Consider the following 25,218-nt stretch of genomic DNA (forward strand, 5'->3'; position numbering starts at 1 on the left):
GAACCCCCCCACTCGACTGAGGGGTAACTGTGTGGAAGATTCGTCCAGGCACAGCAGAAAACCCCTAAATACGCCAATGCAAAAAGCACGAAATTTATATGTACTAAGGAAGAAGAAACACAGTCACACTTAAAAAGGAAAGAATTGAATATGTCACATCAAAATATAAAGAAGATATACTTCTTTGAAGACACCTCATTTTAAAAACAAAAGGTAATAAAAAGATAATTATAATGTCAATGTTGTCAACTTACAAATTATTTCTACATAAGAAATTACAGCCTTTTACCTGCAGAGCTATTTGTCAATTACTTTGTATAAAAATGGATTTATTAAAGGTATTTAGCATCTACTCTCCAGTGATGGTAAGTTTTGATTACTGAAAAACCAGAGTCGGTATGCCTTCATCACTGAAAAATCACAGGCGTTATGGCATACCACAGCATATCGCCTCACTTCGACCACTGCATGAAGGTAAAAGTTAGTCAGGAAAAGAAAATGTCAAAATCGGGAAAGAAGTTCAGACAGTGAATGAATGCGAAAGGCACATATGGACGGGACGAAAAGTTAAGTGTTGCATGAAAAAAGGAAAGAGAAATAAAAGAAGGAAATGTATATACGTGTAAATGTAAAAGGAAAATGTAAGTGTACAGGTAGTTCCACTCAACTCTCTTCCTCTTCTTCACCTATAGCATAAAAAGCATAAAACACTAAAACCGTTTAAAACTGTCTCCGCATCTGTCAAAATGAAGAACTACCTGGTGGAGACATCAGCTGACGTCACATACGTAATTAGCTCTGCTACTCAACTTAAGCTGCTCAGCTAATATAAATAAATCTTTTTCTCTATTATGGAGAATCAATCAAAAGTTTACAAAAACTGATTTTTCATTGGACATATTTATCCAAATTAATTTATAACTAAATTAATGCTATTCTTATGTGCAAAAATTTCATTCTCAAATTACATTTTAATATCATGCTTCCTATTGTTCCACTTCTTTTTGACAACAAATGATGATGAATATTGGAAAATCTTTTACTTACACGCCTCAATGTACAATTTATCAAAAAACACAGAAAACTGAACCATTCAAAGCAGTATGCATCTGTCAAAATGGAGAACTACCTGAAATGGAAACATCAGCTAACGTCACATAATTTGTTCTAGCACTCAAGTTATGCTGCTCAGTGCGCTGTTGGTAGAGATAGAAACAAGTAAAATTGAAGAATTGTGACGCTGAGGATTAAAAGTATTTAAATCCACTTGGTTATTTTTTTCTGGAGGAAGTAACAATACCTTTTAAAATTACGATTTGAATGAGGGTTTTTCGTGCTTTCGTTAACTAAATTTTTTACCCCTCACATATCAAAAGTAGTTGACGTTCGTAACGGTTTGGTGTTAACTACGATTAGGACGCAGGTCGATAAAACCTCCCTAGTTATGTAGGCATACTCTCATTGAAGAATACATGTTTTTCCCTGCGAGAAAAGAAGAAAATAAAGACAAAGAATTCCCATGTTCATTAAAAAATACCGAAAATTTCATTTCGAGGAGGGCCAAGTTTGAAAAGCTTTTGGGATTGCACACTCGAACCGCTTTCTTAAGCCTGGAAAGTATTCCATACCTACAGATCGCCATTTTGTGAATTTGAATTAATGCACACCTATTTCTCTTCAACATCTGGTGATTCAGATTTTATTATAGCAAACGATTATTCATCTAACAATTACCTTATCTTGTTGGACAGTAACAGATACTAGTAAGGTTGCATATAAATCTTATTTTAAAGATTGTCGTAAGGTTGATACCTCGGAAAGTGTATTTGCTATTTTTGAAAAAAAAAAAAAAAAAAACTCTTTTGCCTCATATCTTGTCAAGTAAACTTTCCTTTCGCGTCGTTTTATTGATAACTCAAGAGAGGAGCAAAATCTTTGGTCACGTTTGAGAAGGTACACTCGATCGTTGTCAAGTGATTTTAAATCCAAATAGTGAGAAAGATTGTACGTCAAGAAGTCAATCTCAAGAAGTGTACGTCATATTCCATAAAAAAATAATATTTTTGCGAAATATATCTTGGATCATATCTTTATATCCGGAGTAGTGATCCACACTACATCACAGTGCTAAATTCATTCCATATTCTTTACTGTCTTAAATCCTAAGCAAAGAAGCCAGGGAGAATATGAAAAACAGTATAGAAACCGCATGAGTTTTATATAAGTTCTCTGGAACTGACATAGGCGGCTGGCCCCCTCCCCAGAACAAAAGCTGGCTCTCCCCGATTTTTTTTTACTGGACGAAGATAATGTTATTAATTTACCTCAATTTACGCATAACAATTTCAGTGGTGCTAGCATTCGACATAGTTAATAGTGTCTATACTCATCCACCCATCGACTCTTTTTAAAATATGGACTGGTGCCTGTATGTAATAAAATCCCATGACCAAAATGATGGTGGGCAGTATAGCGACCTCTCGACTTGCTCTGTATGTGATTTTTTTATTTGATAGTTTCATTAATGCGAATTATTTTTGTATTGTTTCAAGCAATTATGACGTAATAATTTTTATTATTATTATTATATTTATAGTATAGTAATGTTTGAATACTTAAGATTCTCAGAGCAAATTAAGGTACACTAAAAAATAACAAAAACGAAAGAGAAAAAGCCGAATTCTGCAACTGCTAAACTCAAGTGATTGTTACCCACTCAAAAGTCTCTATTCAATATAGTTTGCTGGTTTTCCTTATTATTATTATTATTATTATTATTATTATTATTATTATTATTATTATTATTATTATTATTATTATTATTATTATACCTAACCCTAATATGAGTCTTTAAAGACAATATTATAGGTTCCCTTAGCTTTTCTACTTTCTGTTACATTCAGGCCCGGTGGCCCAGGTAGCTAGGTGGTGATCGCCGCCCAGACAGGAGCCAAATGAAAATTTTAATAAAGAGATATCAGGGGAAAGAGAAAAAATATGCATGTTTTATCCAGGCCCATGCTGGGATACTAATGAGGGCGGTGAACAAGTATACCAAAAGGGCGCCAATACAAACGAATATATATATTATGGGTGCCATTTTATATCAAAATCACCACCAAATTTGTTTAAGTGGTTAAATAGCTAATTTGTGGAAACCTCGAATCGAAATCCTCTTTAATAGAGAAAAACTTTTTTAGTTCCTATAACATATCTTTCAAATAAAAAGAAGCTAAATATATCAACAAACTAATATAGCTCTGTGGTCTATGGATACAGGAGGTTCAGTGCCACGGTTATAAAAGCTCTCCATTGATTTATATCTTTAGCCAACTGGACCCAGTTTCTACCTCTGCGAGAACCATTTTAATATTGTCCTCCTATCTTCGCCTCGGTATTCCTAATGGTGGTTTTCCTATTTGGATTTTCAGTTAGAACTTTGAAAGCGTTTCTAATTTCTTCCATTCTGGCTACATAATCTGCCCATCTGAGCCTCCTAGACTTGATGACCCTAAACATGTTTGGTAAATGTATAAATTATGCACTTCCTCGTTATGAAGTTTCCGCCACTTCCCATTCCCGTTCCTCTTGGACTCCGAATATTGGTCTAAGAATCTAGTTTTCAAATACTTTGTCTGCGATTTTCCCTCAGAGTCAGTGACCATGTTCGCAACCATACAGCACAACCGGCATGATTATCGTTTTATCTTTTAAGCTCCAAATTCCTCAATAGAATTCGCGACAACGAAAGATTTTTAACTGAATAACAACACGAAATCCCTGCTTTCAGTTGACATCAAATTTCTTAGTGATTGTGGCTTTGGTCTGTTAATAATTATCCTAACCCTAGATATTTGAAAGTATTCACTTGATCAAAAGTATTATTCGATATTTTAACCATCCATAAAATTCAGTATTACGATCCCGACAAACTTCCATGTATTTAGTTTTTTCTGCATTTACTTCTAAACCCATATCCCTGCAAGCTTAATTAAGATTTCTGCATTCCTTTCTATTGTTCTATCATCCCCCATTAAATTTACCTAATCAGCGTACGCCATAACCTGGTAAACACAATTCAGCTCTGGGACCTGATTGCTGTCTTTGATTTTCCGTAGTGTTCTCTAGAACAAAGTTAAATAATAATGGCAACAACGTATCTCCTTGTTTCAGGCCACTCTCAACGTGAAAGCTCGTGAACAAGAATTTCTCTCCTCGAACCTTACTTTGGGATTCATTTAAACATATCTTAATTAATCTACCTTTTTTGGTATTCCAAATTCTGTAAGCACGTTGTACAATGTTTCCCTCTCATCCGAGTATAAAGTCAATAATTGATTTGCCAGGATATTGTATTCCCATTTCTTTTGAAGTACTAGTCGAATAGTAAATATCTAGTCAATAGTTGATCGGTTTTACCTAAATCCGCTCTGATTATCTCCAATAATTTCATCTGCGTATGGAATCAATCTTGCTAATAGAATGTTTAAGAGGATTTATTGGATGTTGACAGAAGAGAAATGCCTCAATAATTATTACAGTCAATTTTTGTTACTTTTCTTCTGAACTGGAACAACGATTGATTGTTTTCACTCTTATTGTAATTCCTCCTTGTTCCAGATAAGGAGAATGATTTTTTGTATCTTGTTCTACAATATTTACCCTCCAGTTAAAATTAAGTCAACCAGAATTTCGTGTACACCCGGAGATGTGTGTTTCTTTAATTTTTAAATAGCGATTTCTGTTTCTGTCTGGTTAGGTTCTGGAATATACGGTTATGCTGTATACATTTCACTTTCTCCACGAACATTAGTTTTTGGCTATGTGTTAAGCAAATTTTCAAAGAAATCTTTGTATTCATTTAAGATACTATCCTGATCAGTGAGAACTGTTCCGTTGGCTTTCTTTAATATATAAGCACGAGGTTGATAGCCTTTCTTAAGTTCGTTGAGTCATTTATACATGTCCCGAATATTTTTGTTTTTACTGTTATCTTCAAGTTAATTAATTTTAGCTTTCAAAAGTCGCTTTTCTTTGTTCTAAAAGTTTTGGAAGTTTTCCGCCAAATGACAGTGACATTTTATGTAGTTATTTTGTTCGGATTTTGTAGCCAACGTTGTTTCTCCTGTTTTCTGTTGTCTGCTACTTTAGTGCATTCCTGGTTGAACCATGCTTTGTTCCTATCAGCGTGCCCCGATATTTCTTTTCCTGAAATTTTAATGTTATCTCTAATTTCAACCAAGTATAGAGCATATAGTACACTAATTTCAACCAATAAGAGCACTAGTGCACTCCGAATCTTCTAAAACAAGAATCTATTCGACACTTCAATCTAGCTCCCTACTCCTCTATTTTTTTTAAATTTAATCTCCCCGTTTTCAGATATTAAATATTTCCGTTATTCAACGATAGTCTCTCTCTTATTATCGCTGCTACCAGGTGTTAATCAGTATCACAATTAGCTCGTTTGAACGACCGAACATCAGTTGTGCTAGACTGTTTTCTTCTGTCTACTAAAACGTGATCAGTTTGTTTATGTATTTATTCATCTGATGAAGTCTAAGTATATTTATAAATGTCGCGATGTGGTAATTTTGTAATCTTCACGATAAGCTTTCTGGATTGTGCAATGTTCACGAGTCTAACACCATTGTCACAATTTATTCCCTATAATCGGTTTGAAAATACTCTCTCGTCCTACCTTCGCATTGAAACCACCTAACATAATTTTCATATGGTATTTCGGGAGATGATCAAATGTCCGTTCTATTCTTTCGTAAAAACTTCGTGTATCTTTTTTATCGTCATCCTTATTTTCTGTTGAGGTATGTGCATTTAAAAGAACAATGTTACACCACTGATCCTTAAGTGAAGTAAAAGGAAATCAATCATTAACAAATTTAACTCATGCCATTGCTTATATTATTCGTTTGTGAACGAAAAGTCCTGTACCTAGTTGGTAATTTTTAATTCGTTTCATGTAAAAGAATGTAAAATTTCCGACTTGACTCCTCCATTTCCTTCTCATCTAACTTCTTGATATCCCACTAGGTCCATCCTCTATTTCTAAACTCATTCGTTACAAATTTTAACTCGCCTGTCCTGAAGAGACTTCTTATATTCCATGTTCCAATTCTCATGTCGATTTTACTTTGCTGTGTTCGTGCCAAGTTATCAGTTCTGATCAGAGGATTCTGCGAATATACCTAAACAAGTCTTTTTAATATGATGAGTTTGTTAGCCCCGCACCAAAACCCCAAGCTGGAGGATCTCCCCTTGCCGTCTGTCCGCGACTGCTTCTTCAGTATATTCGCAGCTAAGCTCTGTATCTAGAGGTCTTCTCCTCGATCCACAACCTGAGGACGCGCCATGCCGTGGTGATAGGAATACCACATTTTACGGAAATTAATATAGCTATATTTTAGTAATATTATAGGTACTCATTAACCGAACACTACTTCAAAACACACAGGAACAATCAATATATCGATGCATATTAAGACTGCGAAAGCTTCGATGCCGTAAAAATCGTAAATTAGAGACTAGTGTCACTGTAATATTTCATGAATTCATCGTACGTTTGACTATCCGCACTATTCTTGATGTATCATATTTCTATTGTTTCGTTTTTTAGCTACATAACTTTATAACGTTTTTGTAAGTGATTATACTCTTTGTTCTCTGCCAATGGCAACTGTATGAATTTATAATACACAACTGAAATACAGAAGAATACATTTTGTGATATTTCGCAGGGTATCTTATGTAAAGGGCGCCTTGTATCCTCCACAGGTTCTTTATTAACAGTCACTATTTTAATTGATTATACAAAGCTGGCATACAGGATAACTTAAACCACTTATCTATAATGTGATGTTTCGTAGGGCGCTTTATGTAAAAGGCGGATTGTACTTTTCACGGGTTCTTTACCAATAGTAACTGTGTGTTTTATTGTACAAAACTGTGGTATACAGAAGAGTGAATAAAGTCGTTCATCTTTGATGTTTTGCAAGGGCGCCTAATGTAAAGGGCGCACTGCACTTTCCACGGGTTCTTTACCAATAAAATTGTAAGAATTTATTACTAAAAACTTGTATGATCTGTCAGAAAAGTAAATGTACACCTATTTTTCGAGTCTGGCATTCCTGCGCTCCATCCGTGGAGAGTATGAGAATTAAATCAATCAAATGTTTAGTGAGGGGCAAAAAGAAAAGCTTAATCTGAATAAGACATTGCAGAGGGGCACAAGCTGTGAATATGAATAGTGCATTGTGTAAATAAAGGACGACACCGAAAGAGAAAGCCAGAAACAGCTGTTAAACTTACAAAAAAAGAGTAAAAATTGTCGAAGTGGGAACATAAAACACAAACACAACAAATACGCCGACAACTAAACGATCACCATGCCATGTTCTTGGTGTAGTGGTTAAGGTGCTGGCTTACAAATGCAAAGGATGCAAGTTCGAATCCTCGGCAAGGACATTTTTAAAAATTTTTGTTAATAATACCTACAACTTATGAGAGATGGTAAAAGAGGTCGTATTTAGTTTTTCGTAGCAATTATTATTGGTAATGTTTAGTACTGATAACACTTTTTGTCTTTGCGTATTGCTTTTGTTCTTGTCTTCATTTCGAAAGAGAAGAATATCCGAACAAATGCCACCAAAATTCCTCATATTTTGAATGTAAACGCCATTTGCAATTAGTAGAGAATAAAAATTGAACGTTCCGAAGTAGCTGCAAAAAGTAAAAGGAAAAACATGGAAGTCGACCATACTCATGGTTATTAAAAAATACAATTTCTACATGCCTTACACCTCCCGACCACGTTTCTACGTTAGCAAGTAAGAGGCTTGTGTTTAGGTTAGGCTCGTCAATACGTTTTGCAAAGGGACCCGGTTTAGCTCTGACGCACCACAGGTGCGAGAAGGGAGAAAAACACTTTTTCTCTCTCCCTCTGTGTGTCTATTTATCTATCTATTTGTGTATATATATAACGCTATTTGTGAATGCCATAACCACCCTAATTTTCAGCGGATTGAGACGAAACTTGGCACAAACATTAATTGTTGAAATATCTTGATGAGTTCGTTAACCAGAATAATCAGATGAAAATGTTCAAAATGGTGGCCCTTCAAACTCTTAAAAAGTTCCAAGGGAACCAAATTTCGCCCATAAATAGGTATTCAGAAAGTTTGAATAAATTTTCCTCTTTTACTGAAATATTTGTGTGCAGAAACTTATTGAAATATTGGACCCGATTAATAGCCTAAAGAAGGTTCACGCCCTTTCGCTACGGTCAGGTTTTTTTTTTTTTTTTTTTGAGGAGGGGGTTATCTTCCTATTGGAACAAGATGATTGTTAGTGATGATATGAAATTACACATTGAAAGTGAAGTAACTTGTGTAACGTGTTATTTGAAAGAATAATATAATAAATGTGCATTCCTCTAACACAGAGAACTCGTGTATTTCGAGTTCGGGAGCCTGAATGGCGAGGAGTGTTATTTGATTTGCTTTTTAGTAACACATTGCATTGCAAATAAAGGTAGGCAACATTAGTGGTAAGTAAAACAATAATAATAATAATAATAATAATAATAATAATAATAATAATAATAATAATAATAATAATAATAATAATAATAATAATAATAATAATAATAGGTGTTGTTTGTGGCAAGGCAATATCTTCCTCAGTTCTTCAAACGTAATGATTGTAACGCCATATCTCCCTTACAAACAAAATATTAGCAATTTATATCGAGAGAACGGGAAACTGTAGAGCGATGGGACCAACGTTGGACAGTATGCACCCATAGTACTCAGAAAAATAAGCAATTTCAATGCAAAATGAACGAAGAGTCATTGTCATGGGTACTCATGGGGCCACGGCAGAGCCCTCTTTGGGCAAAATGTCGATAGCTTATATCGAGAAAACAGGAGGTGATACTGGGATGGGACCAACGTTGGACACCGTGGACCCGTAAGGCGCATCGAAAAAATTAGGGAGGCGGGCGCCAGCCAGCCTTACTTATTTCCACATAATAATATAAAATTATGTTGTCGAAACACACACACGAGTTAGCTACTAATATTTCATATTATTATTATTATTATTATTATTATTATTATTATTATCTACAGCGTCTTTTCATTACGTGAGCATGTTTGACATGAAACCAAAGAGAAAATCCATCCTGTAGCGAAAAGAAACAATACTTTCTCTCAAATGGATAAAATATCAAGCCGAGATTGATTCGAACTCGCATGAACGGCGCGAAAAGCCAGTGCTTTATCCACTATTTTTTAACTGACTCACCAAACGCGTTTCAGTAACTTACTTATTGTTAATTTTACTTGCTTCACTCGTTTAACTTGCTTTTTCTAATAACTTATAACGACAGGGACACGAACACAGAAACATCGAGAACAGTTAAAAATGATAGATGCTCTCCCGCCGAGAATCGAACCCAAGACTCCATACACCCAAGGCTCACGTGCTAGCCTCTAGACCAGCGGCGATGGTAACGCTCACTTCCTGTGTCGTTAGGGATTACGACCACTGTATTGCCAGCTATCACTTCTGTGGGTTGTATACTATGATCACATGTTTCTTCTTTGCTGGAAGAGTAAAACCTACATTATATGTAATACATGAGGTATTTAGACCTACATGCTCTTCATATAATGTAATAAAAGGGTCATGGTGTCGGATTTTAATACATGACGTATTGCAGAATACAACATGCTTTGCATTACATGTTTGTTTGTAGACAGCTACTAGCTTAGTGTTCTGAAAGGTTGTATATAAACTAGGGATAGCCCGTTCCGGAATTATTAGTTTTCGGACTCCCGAAAGTAAAGCCGGACAAATTCCGGAATTCGGAAAATTCCAATTTTGTAATAATTTCGGAATTCGGAAAAATCCGGAATTTAGAAATTTCTGATTTCGTTAACATTCCGGAATTCGGAAAATCCGGATTTTTTCGAAAGTCGGAGTTTTTCTCAATTCCGGAATTTTCTAAATTCCGGATTCTTTCCGAGTTCCGAAATTCTCCTGAATTCCGGAGTATAACTGAATTCCATAATTTTGCGAAATCCGGAAAGTGAAAGTTCCGCTTCCGAAAAATGAATTTATTTTGGTTAATATGAATCGTGGCGGAAATAAGTCTTTGACCAGGTAATGGCGACTGCTTTGAAAGAAATGGGGAGTATGAGAATTCAGTCTGTCATATTTGTAGTTTCGTGTGGAGAAAGAACGAACTTATGAACCAGTGGTTTAAGAAAACTCAAGTTATTAATGTAAACTTTGCCGACCTTCATAAAAGAAATACGAAAGACATTTTGAATCGAAAAATATAACATACAAGTTTGCAAGCGGAGACAAAGAAACCTAACGTAACCAGACTAAAGACGGATAGTTTACCGCGTAGCGATCGCGGTTCAGTGGTCAAGGTGCTTCTGCGAATGCACGTTGCAATTTTTTTTTCTTACTTTAGAATTTTTGATGGCGATTGATCAGCGATAACATACGTTTTATTATATTCAGATATTTGAATACTCGGATGTTTCAATACTTGAACTATCAAATCTTCAGGAATAATAATAGTAATAATAATAATTATTATTATCTCGTAGAAGATTAAAAGCTAGAAGCTAAATTATCGCTCAGGTCATACCATTACAAGTAGAAACGTGACATTTGGAAAGAATATTTCGGTTTGGTTTAATGTTGCTCACGAGAAGAGGAGTTTCTCATCTCGTTTCTAAAACAAATAAAATAACATGAGAATTAACATTTTACATTCGAGACGGGTCAGGGCTAAATCAAAATTTTCGTCTCTCTTTGGAGATGAGAATCGAGACGAGACGAAAAGTATCGTAAACATTTCCCGTCTTGTCTCGATTCTCGAAATAGTGTATGTCCATTCTTTAAGTAACAATTGCTCTGTAGACTGAATCTCATAGGCTATTTCGTTACATTGTATTTCAGAGCTCATTGAATTATGCTCTGTGTAGGTATTTTTGTAGCAAAGCTTTTATATTTACCTCTGCATATTCTAAAAATTAGTTTATTATATGCCTTACTGTCGCGTGATATTCAGTTATATTTATTACAGTTATTTTCCTCAAAACATACTTTCTACATGAAACTTCAATGAAAGGTTCTAGTTTAAAATGTTGGTAGTTGCAGAGGTGTGTCTTGAAGGTACGGAACCCTTTCCCCGAAATCTCTACTTTTAAGTAAGTTTTGCCAAATTTCAGGGCAAGTTTAAAACTATTATTATTATTATTATTATTATTATTATTATTATTATTATTATTATTATTATTATTATTATTATATCAACTCCATGTATAATCTTTAAAAGATATACGGTTTGTATCTGAATAGTAAAAGCTAATTGACTGTCGATCTCAGTCGTCTGGAAGTCTTCAGGAGGCAAGGATCGGTCACGTTCTGGGTTTGAGTTCCGAAGGGGCAAGTATTCGGGCTCGAGCAAAAAATTGTTAAAAGCTATAGGCTTCATCCAAACATATTCAAAACAGCTGGGACCGGGTTTGGGCTTCTCAACGGCTCGAGCGGCTCGGCTTACAGCTCATTCAATATCGAACCGAATCGAGAAGTGAGCCGAGCCAACAGCTCACCACACCGAGCCGATTTGAGCCATTGGCTTAGTTGAGCTGAGTCGAAACGTGCTGATGAACTAGTTTCAACTTAGCTGGCTCGAACCGGTTCACATGAGCCGAGTAGGTGACCCATCCCAACCGAGAAAGCTCAAGCCAGCGGCTCAATTAAGCTGAGTCGATGGCTTGTTCCAACTAAGCCGGCTCGGGTCATCGGCTCATCCCAACCGAGCCGACTCGAGCTGTTAGCTTAGTTGATACGAGCCGAACCGGTTGATATCACTACCCTAGTTGGTCTTCTGCTTGGGCTCAAGAATTCGACCGTGTAGATCTCAGCCTTGATTTTAAGAACTACAGTATATACTTATATTGGTGATTACGACATTTGAGGCTGTCTCGTAATAATACTAATAATAATAAACTCTTGTCTTCTCGTTATCTAGACGAGACGAGATACACTAAAATTGCCCCACGAGATGCACTAAAATTACGAGATGAGACGCACCTCTGTCGTGAGCAACACTAAAAGTATTCCACATTACTGCTTACATTTCTCATGGCTTTTGCTTTCCAGTCTGATCAGGCCAATATTTCAAAACGAGTTAAAACGAGCTGAACGAGCGAGAGAGCCATTATCAAACTCAACTCAACTCGAAACTCGACCTCGAAAACAGCGACTTGGCTCGGAACTCAATTCAAGAAAATTACCTTTGACTCGACTCAAATTGTACTCGAGTTGAATTGAATTTTGGCTCGACTTGTGCTCATTCCTATTCGTGTTTGTATTTTATGTTTCCACTTCAACAATGTCTACTCTTTTTTCTCCTTTTACCTGCTGTTTCTGGATTTCTCTTTCGGTGTCGTCCTTTATTTACACCGTGCACTATTCTTATTCCCAGCTTGTGACCCGCTTCAATGTCTTATTCAGTTTAGGCTTTTCTCCTTACATTGACTTCACATGTGATTGATTTAATTCTCACTTTCCGCGCACGACCGATGAAAATGTTATTATTATTATTATTATTATTATTATTATTATTATTATTATTATTATTATTATTATTATTATTATTATACTATTGAACTTGCACGGCGAAATTACTGTATAATACGATATCATTTCTGTAATTTTACTCCATTGTATGTTATTTAGTTTATTAATGGGCACTAAATTCTCTCCAGATCAACGAATAAATTAACTACGGCATGCACTTCGGTGGAAATATCATTACAATAAGATTATTGGTTCGTTCCAAACATGTTCATGTAATGATATTTCCACCAAAGTGCATGCCGTAGTTAATTTATTCGTTGATCTGGAGACAATTTAGTGCCCATTAATAAATTAAATAACATACAATGGAATAAAATTACTGAAATGATATCGTATTATACAGTAATTTCGCCGTGCAAGTTCAATAGTATAATAATAATAATAATAATAATAATAATAATAATAATAATAATAATAATAATAATAATAATAATAATAATAATAATAATAATAATAATAAAACATTTTCATCGGTCGTGCGCGGAAAGTGAGAATTAAATCAATCACATGTCAAGTCAATGTAAGGAGAAAAGCCTAAACTGAATAAGACATTGAAGCGGGTCACAAGCTGGGAATAACAATAGTGCATGGTGTTAATAAAGGACGACACCGACAGAGAAATCCAGAAACAATAGGTAAACGAAGAAAAAAAAGAGTAGAAATTGTTGAAGTGGAAACAAAATACAAATACGAATAGGCATAAGCAGGAGTCGAGCCAAAATTCGACTCGACTCGACTTCAATCCGAGTCGAGTCAAAGGTATTTTTGTTGAGTTGAGTTCCAAGCCAAGGCGCTGTTTTCGAGGTCGAGTTTCGAGTTGAGTCGAGTTTTATAATGGCTCTCTCGCTCGTTCAGCTCGTTTTGAAATATTGGCCTGATCAGACTGGAAAGCAAAAGCCATGAGAAATGTAGGCAGTAATGTGGGATACTTTTAGTGTTGCTCACGGCAAGGGTGCGTCTCCTCTCGTAATTTTGGTGCATTTCGTGGGGCAATTTTAGTGTATCTCGTCTCGTCTAGATAACGAGAAGACAAGAGTTTTTTTATTATTATTACGAGACAGCCTCAAATGTCGTAATCACTAATATAAGTATTTACTGTAGTTCTTAAAATTAAGGCTGAGACCTGCACGGTCGAATTCTTGAGCCCAAGCAGAAGACCAACTCGGGTAGTGATATCAACCGGCTCGGCTCGTATCAAATGAGCGAAGTTGTTGTATTACTATACATCTGCTTCCGCCCCTGTCAAATCTGGTCGATCTCGTTGACGCGACATATTTGCTTTTTTATACCCCTTTCTTCGTTTACTGAACAAAACAGTAACTATTCTGAAATTTACTACTGCGCATGCCTCGTAGATAAATATTACTGATGCTAATAGTTTCCGTTTTGTCCAAGCAATGTTCTTTTTCTTATTCCCAGCATGACCCTTTTATTACATTATATGAAGAGCATGTAGGTCTAAATACCTCATGTATTACATATAATGTAGGTTTTACTCTTCCAGCAGAGAAGAAACATGTGATCATAGAATACAACCCACAGAAGTGATAGCTGGCAAGTCAGTGGTCGTAATCCCTAACGACACAGGGAGAGAGGGGTGCCTTTCCCGCTGGTCTAGTCGCTAGCACGTGCGCCTTTGGTGTATGGAGTTCCGGGTTCGATTCCCGGCGGGAGAGCATCTATGATTTTTAGCTGTTCTCGATGTTTCTGTGTTCGTGTCCCTGTCGTTATAAGTTATTCGAAAAAGCAAGTTAAACGAGTGAAGCAAGTAAAATTAGCAATAAGTAAGTTACTGAAACACGTTCAGTGAGTCAGTTAAAAAAAAGTGGACAAAGCACTGGCTTTTCGCGCCGTCCATGCGAGTTCGAATCAATCTCGGCTTGATTTTTTATCCATTTGAGAGAAAATATTGCTTCTTTACGCTACAGGTAGTCCACTCTTTCCGTATTTTTCGCTGTCGTTCACAGTTAAAGTAACTGACTATTATTCTTTCTACGAATGATGGATCTTCTCTTTGGCTTCATGTCAAACACGCACACGTAATGAAAAGACGCTGTCGATAATAATAATAGTAATAATATGAAATATTAGTAGCTAACTCGTGTGTGTATTTCGACAACATAATTTTATATTATTATGTGGAAATAAGTAAGGCTGGCTGGCGCCCCCCCCTATTTTTTTCGATGCGCTTTATGGGTCCACGGTGTCCAAAGTTGGTCCCATCCCAGTATCCCCTCTCAATATAAGTTATTGACACTTTGGCTATAGAGGGCTCTGCCGTGGCTCCATGAGTACCCATGACAATGACTCTTCGTTCCTTTTGCATTGAAATCGCTTACTTTTCTGAGTACTATGAGTGCATACTGTCCAACGTTGCTCCCATCGCTCTACAGTTTCTCGTTCTCTCGATATAAATTGGTAATATTTTGTTTGTAAGGGAGATATGGCGTTACAATCATTACGTTTGAAGAAGAATTGATTAAGATATTACCTTGCCACAAACAACACCTATTATTATTATTATTATTATTATTATTATTATTATTATTATTATTATTATTATTATTATTATTATTATTATTATTATTATTTTACTTACCACTAATGTTGCCTACCTTTATTTGCAACGCAATGTGTTACTAAAAAGCAAATCAAATAACACGTTTCACAAGTTACTTCACTTTCAATGTCATCACTAACAATCATCTTGTTCCGATAGGAAAATAACCCCCTCCTGCAAAAAAAAAAAAAAAAAAAAAAAAAACTGACCGTAGCGAAAGGGCGTGAACCTTCTTTAGGCGATTAATCGAGTACAATATTTCAATAAGTTTCTGCATACAAATATTTCAGTAAAAGAGGAAATAACTTTCTGAATACCTATTTATGGGCGAAATTTGGTTCCCTTGGAACTTTTTAAGAGTTTAAAGGGCCACCATTTTGAACATTTTCATCTGATTATTCTGGTTAACGAACTCATCAAGATATTTCAACAATTAATGTTTGTGCCAAGTTTCGTCTCAATCCGCTGAAAATTAGGGTGGTTATGGAATTCACAAATAGCGTTATATATATATACAAATAGATAGATAAATAGACACACAGAGGGAGAGAGAAAAAGTGTTTTTCTCCCTTCTCGCACCTGTGGTGCGTCAGAGCTAAACCGGGCCCCTTTGCAAAACGTATTGACCAACCTAACCTAAACACAAACCTCTTACTTGCTAACGTAGAAACGTGGTCGGGAGGTGTAAGGCATGTAGAAATTGTATTTTTAATAACCATGAGTATGGTCCACTTCCATATTTTTCTTTTTACTTTTTGCAGCTACATCGGAACGTTCAATTTTTATTCTTCACTAATTGCAAATGGCGTTTACATTCAAAATATGAGGAATTTTGGTGGAATCTGTTCGGATATTCTTCTCTTTCGAAATGAAGAAAAGAATAAAAGCAATACGCAAAGACAAAAAGTATTATCAGTACTAAACATTACCAATAATAATTGCTACGAAAAACTAAATACGACCTCTTTTACCATCTCTCATGAGTTGTATGTATTATTAACAAAAATTTTTAAAATGTCCTCGCTTAAGATTCGAACTGGCGACCTTTGCATTTGTAAGCCAGCACCTTAACCACTACACCAAGATCATGGCATGGTGATCATTTAGTTGTCGGAGTATTTGTTGTATTTGTGTTTTATGTTCCCACTTCGACAATTTTTACTCTTTTTTTGTAAGTTTAACAGCTGTTTCTGGCTTTCTCTTTCGGTGTCGTCCTTTATTTACATTATGCACTATTCGTATTCACAGCTTGTGCCCCTCTGCAATGTCTTATTCAGATTAAGCTTTTCTTTTTGCCCCTCAGTAAACATTTGATTGATTTAATTCTCATACTCTCCACGGATGGAGCGCAGGAATGCCAGACTCGAAAAATAGGTGTACATTTACTTTCCTGACAGATCATACCTTTATTTATACTGTGATGCTTCGGAGGGCGCACCGGGACACGTCCCGATGTCCCGGTGGGCCAGCACGGGCCTGGTTTGTCATACCCTTCACCATCATACCCGTTGAGTGTCTGAGACGGCACTATATTACACTGACCATTTTGCTAACTTATGAGCTCACCTGCGGATTATCTAATCCTAATTGTTATATCCATTGTGTTCGGTCATTACTCGATGTCCCCCTAAAAGTTTCCAAATAGAGGTGCTAGATTAGGCTCTAAGGACGTTTCCGCAACAATGTCTGTATTGTCATGCGTTTTTAAAACATGACAGTGGGCCAAAGTTGACCGCAGTAACTATCCTCAATTCTCATTGTAATAGCAGAATCGGTGATTCTTCAGATATTCAACACATGCCACTATGAAACAATAAAGAAATAAAAGCCTATTATGTTTTGGAGAACGACCATATACCCTCCTCTCCTTCTCACTTTCTCTTATGTGGTAAACACATTAACAAGAGTACGTTACCTAGATCTTTATCATTAACGTTGTTTGGTTGGCACACTTGTTATGGATAAACAAATCCACTAGAAAAATATATTAGCATTGTTTACAGTTCACAATTGTAGGCATGGAAGTGAAGTTAATTGACTCCAATTCCTTGATGTGTGTTCAGCTTGAACGACCTATTTGTTCCAGGAATCCACTTAAGTCTCCATTTTTACCAAACTTCAAACAATGAAACAGTGCTTACGTCATGATAATTTTGTTGTATCTAGATCTTACCTGTATAAATCAGCATAATATATCCATAATCTAATTGAGTACGTAACATGAAATAATTGCAAAAATTAACAGATTATTCTGCACTGATCAAAGATAATGTCAAGTATAACTTCCTTTCTTATGATAGTTTAAACTACCTAACTTTTATCCCATTGTTGTACCTCAGTGCTGAGAACTAATTGTCATATTAAAACATCAAAATAACGATAGTAATCACTAGTTATTGGTTACGTAGTATATTGAAGTAAAATTGTAAATTCACTCAAATCGTTTGTTAACAAAAAATTATTATAAAAATGATACATATTTCATAGACAATGTTAAACTCGAGTACCGGGTGTATTTATTCTCCAATATTACGATAAAATTCTACATGGATCGGGGTACCCTAGATACACTAAAATACCTTTTGGAGGGAAGATACTACAAAACAGTTCTATCTTCTTTCTCATCCGTAGAGACGAGACGCAAAATTTATTTATCAGTGTTAGTTCTTCCGACAGTCTTCTCGTATGGGTTAACGTACAGGTTTAAGATAAAATGTTATATGTCTCTGTGGTGCAGGTTGCATTCCATGACAATTTCATTATTAATTGTTTAGACTCTTAAAGAGTGACCAACTTATGCCCCTATTCTTAATTGATCAACCGACGTCACGGGCTATCTAAACCAGAGACCTCCGCTATATTAAAATGTTCCCAAGCTAAAACACACTTTTCTGCATTTGATTCAGTCATTATGTTATGGAAACCACGTGAATGCAGTAAATAGGGCAAAATGTCTATCAAGAGGCCGAGTGTCCTACGAGCAAATGGTTGCTGTCCAATGACAGAATCTCATCCTCTACGTGCAAGTGCCATCTAATCAGACAAACTACCACAGAATCAAGAAAGTTCGTGCGGTTTTTACAACTGCCGCTATTTTTCATGGGCTAGTATTCATTTCTGGGGCCTGGGGTACCTGTAGGTGACAGTTTCTGAAAGCAGCGTCATTGGCACGTCAGCTAACTTAGATAAGAGGTCGCATTCGACAGTTCGAGATCAGTATTCCCAGTGAACCATGTCTGTGTCGGACGCAGTAATCAAACCTTGTTTACTGTATGAATTCAAGTTGGGCACAAATGGTGCGGAAGTAGCAAGAAAAATATGTGCAGCGTTTGAAGAAAATAAAATTAGTGAACGGACAGTTCAAAAGTGGTTTCAGACCTTTCCGACCGGTGATGAGACACTTGAAGACAAACCTCGATCGGGCAGACCAAAATCTCACGCTGTGGATCAACTCAAGGCAGCAATTGAAGAGAATTCAAGCCAAACATGTCAAGAACTTGCTCAAAGATTTGGGGTAAGCAATGAAACCATTCGTGTCCACTTGCATGAGCTTGGAAAATCGCGGAAAATGAGTTCCGCTAACGCTGGTCGAACTGGGTTCCTCACGTGCTGACTGCTGCGACCCGTCTCCAACGAGTGAACATTTGCTCTTCCTTGTTGACTAGGAACAACAACTGTCCAATTTTGGACCGCATTTTGACGTGTGATGTAAAGTCGGTAATGTACGATAACAAAAAACGCTCGTATCATTGTCTATCGTCAAATGGCTCCATGACTTCAAGTGCAAAACTTGCTCTTCATCAGCGGAAGGTGATGCTGTGTGTACGCAATACACAAATAGACAAATAAAATTAAATAGAGACAAACTGTAACTTTGTAACAGTCACTTGAACTAATGTTCTTCTGTAATGTGATCCTCCTTCGTATAATTATATTAATTTTACTCAGTGTAATGAAGAATTGTATACGTAGTTACATACAAAATTTCTAGTTAGGTATTAATCATTAGAGAGTGAATAACTTAATTTGACATTGGTTGTTTATATGACTATGTTGATGTAACTTAGTATAATATAGTAATTTACATTCCCTCTTTCTGTTTACGACTATACTGATCACGATCATTATTCAACAATATGTGAACATAACTGTTATGTACGCTCTTTCGCTTATTTGTGTTCTTCCAAAAGAAAGAAAAATCCTTGTAAACACCCAAGGAAATATATACTGTACTAGTTACTCAATATTGGTTTCTGGAAACGAGAAAAAAAACAGTTTGTTTAAGAATCACTCTTCACCTTTTTCGACAAAAGGACTGATAAAAGCTCTAACCTGCTGTAAAGTCTCTCTTCAGACAATACGTTTAGTCTAATATTTAAGAATTATTTATTTGAAGACCTATATAGTCTGAAAGTAATTGTCTTCAGCTGTGGAAGCTCTTAAAGCACAACATTGTATGCCTGCTGCTATGGTAGAAAACAATATTGTACTGAAACAAGCAAAGGGTTAACGTAAATCAGCGTTGGAGGCATGTAATCTGTCGTTAATAGCAGAAAAGATCTTACCATCCCATCATAACTTTCGTAAAACATATCTTTAACCCTTTCAAGTCACAATACTAACGAAGCAACCATTCCATTCCTAGCATAATAATGATTTAAGCTATTTAGACGGCAACTTTAGATACTTTCGCTTTTTAATTAATTAAAAAGGAGAATATGTTACGATGTCTGGTCTGCTAACCTTGGGAGCCATTTCTGATGCTTACCATCCCCAAGATGTTTCTTCATTTAGGGTACACACTATTCCAGAACCATTTCAAACCAGCTAGGTAATGAAGTTGTTCTTACTTGAAGGTCCTAAGAATTTTTATTTGGACCTGTCAGCTGGAAGGAATACACAAAGAAGATCCCTCCATACAGAAACATCCAATAAAAGTATCAAAATCATATAGGAAGGAACTCCTAACCCGAAAATCTTTGTAACCATGTCGTGTGGGGTTCCTAATAATGACTTCATATTATGTCGTAACATGATACGTAATAGTTTGATATTTAGTAGGGTGTATCGAAAAAAAATCGTTGTTTTCGAAATCGTGTTACCCTTAGTGGCCATATTTGACCTAATGTGTTTAATATAACATAAAAAATTTCGATATATCAGTTTTTTGAGATGCCGCCATTTGCTTGAAATTCGAAAAGAAAATGATGAAATCCTAGATTTTTGAAACAATTAGTGCAATATTTATTGCATTATAGAGTATTACACTTAGAAGAAATTGTTTTCCAAATAGTTCAAATATAATGAGAAAAGAAATTAAAAATCGTTAGCCATTGTTTATGAGGTGCCCACACCGCTTTGACATTGGGGGAAAATCGATAAATTTATAATGTTTGTTTGTGGCATTTGCCTTCCCTGCAACTCAATTGGCGAAAGAAATTGATTTGTCAGGCTCAAATCTAACAATCAGGTTGAGGTGAATTATCACATTTGAGTGTTGTGCTTTTGCAAGTTTGGTAACGTTGAATCGTGATACTCTTTTCTTACTTTATCCTTTTGTCTCTAATCCTCTTGGCTTTCTCCACGTATGTTTGTGAGTGAGCAATTCTTTTGCTTGTATCAACATGGAATTGAAGAATAAGACTCCATTACGGTCAGAGGACACAAAAAACATTATTCACGATCTTATTGGGTTTCCAGAGGAGTTTAGTTGTGTTCAACTGCCTACAATAGAACTGCTGAAACAACCCCTGTGGGAAAAGGGAAACAAAGAACAATTCCGGTTCTAGAAAAGATCCGCCAGCCTAGGACATTACTTACATAGTCGCTTCTTAAAAAAATGAAGTTCAGAAGAAGTCATCGATATGTGGAAAAGCTACTTTAAGTCGACAACGCATTTTTGCCTTAATTCTTCAATATCAACAGAAAGTTCGGCAGCTCCTAAAATCAGTGAAAAATCCAACCCTACCTGTGATGCTAAAATAGTACAATTTCACGAATTTGCCAGAGGAACCTTATTTGATATTGCTTGGTGTAAATGTGCTGATCCACTGATTCACTGTAAATGTGAAAAGGAAAGACGAATTCCAAAGTTAGAAGTGTCATTTCTTCTTGACCAAAGAACAAAAGGGAAAGTGACTATAGGAGGAATAGACAAAAGTAAATCAAAACGGCTTATGGAGCGGTATAAAAGAATCAAAGAACGTGGAAATGAACATTTAAAACAAGGTGGACAAACTTTAAAGGAGGACCAAGGAAATCTACATCAGGCGAGCTGGGTGAGAACTGCTAGTGGAATTTTGCGCATTTACATCCGAACGGAAAATCCGTCAAAAGAGTTCAAACGAGAATATCAGGGTTCTATTATCGTATGTCCCTGTTCGGGATAAGCCAATTTATGAGGGTATTTGGATTCGTTCCCTGTGGGTTACTGTTTGTGTAAACAGTTTTAATGGTATTGGGTTTGATCCCTGAACGTCCTTGTATTGATTCATGAAAGAAAACAGACTCTTGGACTAAATGATACCTACCCCAAGTAAACCTTAATCAACTGAGAACAAAACTGGAGAAATTCGGAATTCGAACCATGGACTTTTGGTATATACTGTGTTCGTGATTATTCCCTGTTTCCTCAGCTGAATCAGTGTGAGGTTACACAGTTCACGGTCAGAAGTTCGGGGAATCTTGATTGCGATATACATATTCTTACTCCATACATTCTGTGAAAGATAATACCACCCTGTTGCACTGCTGAAACTGTAAACATAACGAAACAAATAAATGAACAATACTTATCCTCTAACACAAAATATCATTGTGCAGCATGTACACCTTTACGTCACTTGCGTATCAATTCACACACACGAAATATATATTAAATACGTATATTTCAAGTTTTTCTTTTAGCACTTCAGATTATACAAACACTAAAATACTTTTCAAATATAGTAATGTGGCCCTGTATTACGCTGATGACCGAACACCGATATATCCGCGCACATATTTACAGTAACGGAAGTCGAATCATCGAAGACGTAGGCATAAACACTGTTCACTAGAAACGAGAAATTTAAGCACTGTTTGTTAAGGTATTTTGACTCTTAGCTGACACAGGTTACTTCATTACGTCATTGTTTAGAATTGATAGATAATTAAAACTTTGAAGCACTTTAACATTAAAAACTTCTTCTTAAACTGTTATCTTAGTTGCAGGATTAGTAACGAAGAGTTGCATTCAGATTCATTTTAGAAGATTTATTAAATGAATAAAACTGGAGTGGAGAGTAATGTACTCTATTCTCTCTCGTGGTTGATGTTCTACTCTCCGCGCCCAGTCCTTGCTATTCTCCTCTTGAACAATGCACGCTCATGAGTACATTATTGGAATGAAAGATAGTTCCCACATAACATTTAGTTTTTAGGTAACTGCTTCACTAATAAGAGATGATTGAGTACTTATTAGATTATTGAAAGCATATTAACCACATTTAAACAAATGATAATATTAATAATCCGTAATTAGTACAAAATATGCACATTGTTGCATACAGTCAGCTTCTGCCTTTTAGCCTCGCAATTCAGCTTTCGAAGGTGGGGAGAAGGATATTAAGCTGAATTGAATTCTTCATCCATGTTATGCCATATAAAGAGAGAAATGGGCGAGCAACCACACACACACATAGAAAGACTTATGAGCGAGAAGCTTCGCAGCTCCAATTCCAAAAATTTTGTCTCGGTGCGCACTGATTATAAGAACTCCTGTTCCGTATACGAGGGTTGATTAAAAGATATATAAGGATAACGTTATAGATTATGGTTTCTTACATAATATTTATTATCCTGAATGTTTATGCTTCTGTATGGTTCTATATTAAATGTGAAGCATCATGCAGACGAGGAGCTAAACATTTAAGGAAACTTATGTTATTTTCTAGATCTATGTATTCAAATACTAAATCAATAATAGATCTAGTGATAATATGAAATGCATGGCTTAGTGTTCCTTAGAATTTACTTCGGGCAATTACATTGGACATAGATGCGAACATAAGAAGGCTCGGTTGGATAAGAATTTTGAAAAGAAGAACATTATCATTATCTGTAAGTGTGAGAGTTTCAAAGTTCCTGAGGTCAAAACCTACGTTGATATGATAGACTGGTCTGAGCGTGTCTTCACGGGGCCACTACTACCACAACACCTAAGCGAAGATAAGCTGCAACATAACATAAAAGTTGCCACAGTTGAGAGTGAATAAGCAACGTGTTTTCCTTGCCACTCAATCAATATAGCGCATGAAAAAATTAGTGAGAGAAGAGACTAGTTCTGTGTGGGGTGCAGTTGTTCACCCTGGGGTTATTTTGGAAACTTCAAGAGTTCTGGAGTGGATACCACAGTTCACTAAAAAATCAGAATGCAAATTAAAAATTAGCAACTGAACGTACATATTAGACCAAATTTGAGAACTAATAATATAATCTGCAACAACAAAATTAAAGATAAGTCCAGGAGTGGTAGTGGGCGAAACTCGAACTACAGCCACCTCATAGTGCTGAGTTCTATGTATTTCCAATGTAATAAATTTATGTGGAAATGAGCTAAGTGCTGTAGGAACTACGATGTTGTATCTCAGCGAGTTTTCTGCAACTTTTAAAATATTATACGTTTTCCAAATGTATGAAAACTTGAATGCATTTCATTTTATTGATTTTGGAATCCATTGTGTCTGATACTTGACAGAAAAAGCACTAACATGTTTAAATATTTTTTCTAATATTTGTACAGAAATACGTCAATACACAAGATCACTGACTTTTCCCGCCACATTTCAGAAGAATACTGGGAACTCAGAAAATTGAAGCAGAGTCTTGAATTTTTTAACATTATATTGGGAGTATCTGGAGAACAATTATTACTACGAAAGTGGAACATAGTGTAAAGTTATATTTCATTTAGTGTCTTAAAAATTCTATGATTTGCTCATTTTTTAAAAATTTCAAGCCGATGGCGGCACCTCAAAAAATTTACGTATCAATTTGAATTTTTCTGTGTTTTATAAACCACACTTGGCCAACTAAGGGTAACACGATTTTGAAAAAAAGAAAAAACGTTTTCCGATACACCCTAATATTTAGGCGCTGATAAACAACGGCGCTACGCGCAAAGAATGCACATAACAGTTTGGTGGAATTGCCCTGTGTAAAAGCGGTACAAATCGAGCCACCCACATATATACAATATATATATACTCTAATCGTTCTAACCGTAAACACGTATATATTGTATGTTTGTTAAGGTGTTACTAGTTTTTTTCAATTTCTCAGTTTTTTAACCTCGTCCTCGAGGATGGTTCCATATCAGACCAGAACAGCACATAAAAAATGAAATTATTTGAGTGACATTGAGTAATGCCCGAAACGACTTGAAGTTCTGAATGCATTTACAGTGTGAGGTAAAGGAACCTTGAAACTTTTGAAAGACTAGAGGTATAGTAGATGGAGGACTCGAATGAAGGACTTCCCACACCAAAGGCTAAAGCATTAGAGAGTAAAGCACGCTGGGCTAAATATAAATGCAAGATGTTATAAAAATGGTACATCTAATTATGCAAAAATTTTATTTTGAAGATTAGTAGGGAAATTGTATTTTTAGACAATATGAGAAGCCACAAATTTCTCACCTTGGGTTAGATCCTAGACTTGTGTATTGTATGAATCGCACAAACAAAGAAAACAAGCAATGGAAGTTGAACTTCCATTGAATTTATATAAACTGTATAAACTTTCTTATGGAAGTGAAGGGAGAGGTAATTGAATCTCAAGGTAGACAGATATGCACATGGTATATTGAACTTTTGCATATTGTTCCTTCAGTTTAAATCAAGAAAATGCTTTATTTCTAAAAATCGTTTTGCTTTTGCCCCCTTTGGTTGAACATCTGCATATATTTTTTTATTGTCAAAAACATACGTTTGCAC

General features: G+C 35.8%; 1 protein-coding gene across 1 annotated transcript in view; it reads left to right on the forward strand.

The window, feature by feature from the left end:
- Positions 1-25,218, forward strand: part of LOC145676120 (uncharacterized) — a 52,051-nt gene that overhangs the window by 6,503 nt on the left and 20,330 nt on the right. The window lies entirely within an intron of this gene.

This window comes from Thermobia domestica, chromosome 18 (genome assembly GCF_964235325.1).
Source record: "Thermobia domestica chromosome 18, izTheDome1.hap1.1, whole genome shotgun sequence".
NCBI classification, from domain to species: domain Eukaryota; kingdom Metazoa; phylum Arthropoda; class Insecta; order Zygentoma; family Lepismatidae; genus Thermobia; species Thermobia domestica.